Below are 4,342 nucleotides of genomic sequence, written 5' to 3' on the forward strand. Positions count from 1 at the left end.
CCTTAATCGCTGTCTTTCTTTCTCTCTGCCTGCTTCGTCTCCGCTACGTCTCTGCCTCCCTCACTGTCTAGCGCACTTATATACGGTAATACTGCCTGTTCTAGAAACTTCTAAGACTCTCAACACGTGCTACCAGCGTCACTTGAATTCCGCTGTCGTAACACACTAGCGAATCTTCTTGAATACTCGTCACGTGACCCCCACTGTCGTAACAATACGATTTGTAACTCTCCAGAGATATTATCAGCTAGTCTAAGGAAATGGTAATGCAAAAATCACACCCAATGCCCGCCCCCAAAAAAACCGTATGTGTTCAACCCACAACCTGGCTCGAAGCTCCAATTTTAGCGTCATAAGCACTCGAGCTAATCACTGATCCATTGAGGATAGCTACCCGGATATGTTCTTAAATGCATCAGAATATAGCAATTTTCTTAATGACATTTTAGATTTCCCCTGAAAGCATGACCCCAAACACTTTCTTCCCAATTGAATTTTTAGCCGCGGCATAACGGCTCTTAGAATGGCTCTGAGTTTTCCAAGTACAAAGTTTTAGCTCATAGCTTGGTCATCTCTTGGCCGATTTGAGATGTAATTACAGTTTTGGGTTCAGAAGGTTGATGTATTTGACCAAGCCTAGGGTCTCATAGATTAATTTACTCTACTCCTGCCTAGAAGAATTTCAATTTAAGGGTAGGCTTGTTGAGATCCTGATGTATAATAAAGTCGAATCGGGTATGCGCTTGGTATTGCTGACGCACAAAAATATAGCTAATAAAAAGGGGAAAAAGGTCTCGGAGATTAATTTACTCTAATCCTGCTTACAAGAATTTCAAGTGCCGTGGTTATTGAGGATTCCCTCTTGTTTTTAATAACAGCATTAGTTTTTAAAAATTCTATCCGATCTTCCCTCCCCCTCAAATACTTTATACAATAAAAGAATAACTAAAGTTTCAAATATGAAATTTTGTTTTGCTTTAAATTTTACTAACATTTGTTTTGGATAAAATAATTCTAGAAAACTAGAACTTCTAACACTAATTTCGATCTTGTTCATGCAAAAGGAATAATCTACTCTAATCCTGCCTAAAAGAATTTCAAGTGCCGCGGCTATTTAGGATTTCCTCTTGTTGACGTTTTACATTTTTCCGTGAAAGCATGGCCCCAAACACTTTCTTCCCACTAGAATTTTTACTACTTCGAGTTGCACACATAGCTCGGTTTCTGGGATTTTATCCATAATCTCTGTCCACGTAATAACTGTAGAACCTTGTAGGATCAGCGTGTTTGAACTGATCTTAAAGCTAAAAAGTATTGACCTCAAAAGACAGAATAAGTGAACTTTGTAATATAGATGAATAAACATATAAAATTATATATGTTTACGTTGTTTGTTTATTGTTAACCACAAAGCTAAATAATGAACTATTTCTAGATAATCGCCACCTTTGACTAAGATCTTGAGTTTTTATCGAGAAACTTCTGATAAAGCGACTTTATAAAATAATGAATTTTTGAAATTGTGGTATGAAGAAGTGTGAAAATGAACTGTTTCCGTTTGTCGCTATTTTACTTATTTTTGTTTTTCCTTCCATAATGGTATCAACTCTTTATTTTTTTTACTTCTTTAAGGTATTAACAAAGTGTAGGGTTCTCTACCACAAATAAGGGAAATCGTGTAATATTTTATTCCCCTAGTGGATGAATTCACCCTTCGCGTACGAAGCGAAGCGTAATTAAACCTTAGGCCTAATTATCAATTGTTAGGTGCTTGTATATAAGGCTCTGCTTGAGATAGTTGGAAACGATCAATAGTTATTGAATGGTGAGTTTCTAAAATTGTGGAATAGAGAAATGTAAAAATGAACTGTAGTCACGTGTTTTGTTGTAAATTTATTGTGTGTATATGTGTCTAAGTCACATTTTTATAACATCTGAAACCTGTAATTATATTCTTTCGCGCATTCAGTGTTGCCGTAGGTTCTATAGCGGTAAACTCGTGCTCTGCATACGAAACATGTTTGAATTTTAGACCTAATTGTCCATTCTTAGGCGCCTATTGGAATTTGCATTGAGATGTAATAAATTGTGTTTTGTTATTTAAGATTCACTGAAAGGCAAAGTTGTATCCATAACTTTAAATAATTATCTCCTTTTCGTCAAAGTCCACACAGGCAAGTTCAATTACTTTAGAACATCCTTCCACAAGACAAATTACTCACCTTATTTATGTTGAACTGTGAAACTCACTTTAAAATGTCCCTCAGTGGCACAGCAGTGTGTCTGTGGACTTACAACGCTAAAAACCGGGTTTCGATACCCGTGGTTGGCAGAGCACAGATAGCCCTTAGTCGTAACTTTGTGCTTAACTACAAACAAACACTTTAAACTATCACAGCTAACCTGACAATCACGCAGTCTAACTTCACTTTCACTAACTTAATGTTTTCTGATTAAACTTGCACTTATTGGTCACCTATATATATATATTATCCACCTGAGGCCTAGAACTTTCTACAAACTTCGAGACACTATGGTGTAACAATACTCACTTAAGGCAACGAGAAAAATACAGAAGGTTCGAGTAATCTGACGTCAAATTACAACTGAGCTACACACAACGTACGACTCTTACCGAGTTACGTAACGAAATTTATCTTACAAAATTACTTTTAATAATTATTTTTAATCTTTTAATTACTTTTAATACTTGTTATGAAAACTAAATAATCATTAAATACTAGATTACTAATTAAACTAAATAATAATATTTATACTAAACAGTCTTGTATTTTCAAAAAGGCTACATCTGGCCAAGTCTTTTAAAAGTAAAGTTGAAAGTGTTAAGCACTTCTGAATGACATTATTAAAAACGTTTTCTATGACACTTTGATACAGATTTTGGCGTCTTAAAAATTGTATAATAAGCTTGTAAAGTGATCTACTATATAGCAAGATGTCCTACATTTATCTTTAATGAATAAACTTGTATTCCATGTTATATATATATTTCACTCACATTCCTAATTAACTGTCTATACAGATGGTAAAGTATGTTATATTAATAGGCCCCTCACGAGCCAGTGGGACATTTTTGTTAAAAAGTATTCTTGTCTGCTCATCCTACTGCTGACTACCTTGATGCTTCGACCTTCCCACCGAATCGCAGGTGAAATCGTTCGTATCTCAGTTGAAAGCTAAACGTAAAAAGGTGATAATAGAAACATAAAAGGTTGGCAGTTGTTTAATTAATGATGCTAAAAAACGTGGCTTTATTGATATATACTGAATTTACTCCCAGCTAGTGTGTAGACTTGAAGATGCTGTATTTCACTTAAAAATGTATCAGTTAACAAACGAAAACTATCTCGAAGTTTATTCGAAAAGATACGTCCAAGACCGTCCTCTTTCGGATTGAACTTACTTTTAATATTCAATAAATTATAGTGTAAAGACACTCCTTGACTCCGAGAAACGTGTTAAAACGATTCTGAATATGCAAATCAGCAAGTCACGTAAAAACGACAGCCGATATCGATTCGTGGTAGAACATCATGTATTAAAACAACATTTTATCATTGTTTGACGATATGTAATAGTGTGATGTCATCAAACATTTATCACTTTTTGGAAAAGTATGTAACAGTCCTTTCTGATACAAAATACTAATGCACTCAGATCATAAAGATGTTTTAAGATGGGGATATTCCTTGTACTTAATGACATTGAAAAACAAAGGAACATGGATTAACTTGGGGTGTCCAGAACCATCCAGAAAGAGACCTGTAGCAAGTCATACTTTAGCGGTGGTAAGCAAAGTGAGAATCTAAGAACACAAAGGTTAATGCCAAAAGTCGTTCAAAGCCAACGAGGCCAAAGAACGAAGCCAAGCTCACTAATATAAGTTTTCTAATCATTCGTCTCATTCAATTGTCACAGATCTCAAGCATTTGAAGAATGAAATCGGTATTCAAGCTACTCCATACTAGTCAAGTTACTAGATGCAGCACCTATATAGTTTTGTGTGATCAGACTGTTGAAACGGATACTAGTAGCTGTCATCCTTGTACACTAGATGGATAATGGAACCAAGCAGTGAGGATTGATTTGATTAAACTTGACAGCCATACAACAGAGCCTTTTATAATGAAAACTACACTGCATGATTATTATCAAGATGCAAGGTCATTAGATGGACATGTCGACACAGACTGTCACGACGTGGCGAGTCACTAAAATCGTTTTAATATAACATACTAAACCTCTGTGTATTCATATACACAGCGTGCTCACAAGTAAATAGACACCACCTTTTCAGAAAAAATGAAAATTTTCAGTCATA

At 35.2% G+C, this 4,342-nt stretch overlaps 1 protein-coding gene across 1 annotated transcript in view; it reads left to right on the forward strand.

The window, feature by feature from the left end:
* Nucleotides 1–4,342, forward strand: part of LOC106464303 (calmodulin-A-like) — a 14,805-nt gene that overhangs the window by 6,033 nt on the left and 4,430 nt on the right. The gene's annotated exons all lie outside the window — the stretch shown is intronic.

The sequence above is a fragment of the Limulus polyphemus genome, unplaced genomic scaffold (assembly GCF_000517525.1).
Source record: "Limulus polyphemus unplaced genomic scaffold, Limulus_polyphemus-2.1.2 Scaffold1615, whole genome shotgun sequence".
Lineage (NCBI taxonomy): Eukaryota > Metazoa > Arthropoda > Merostomata > Xiphosura > Limulidae > Limulus > Limulus polyphemus.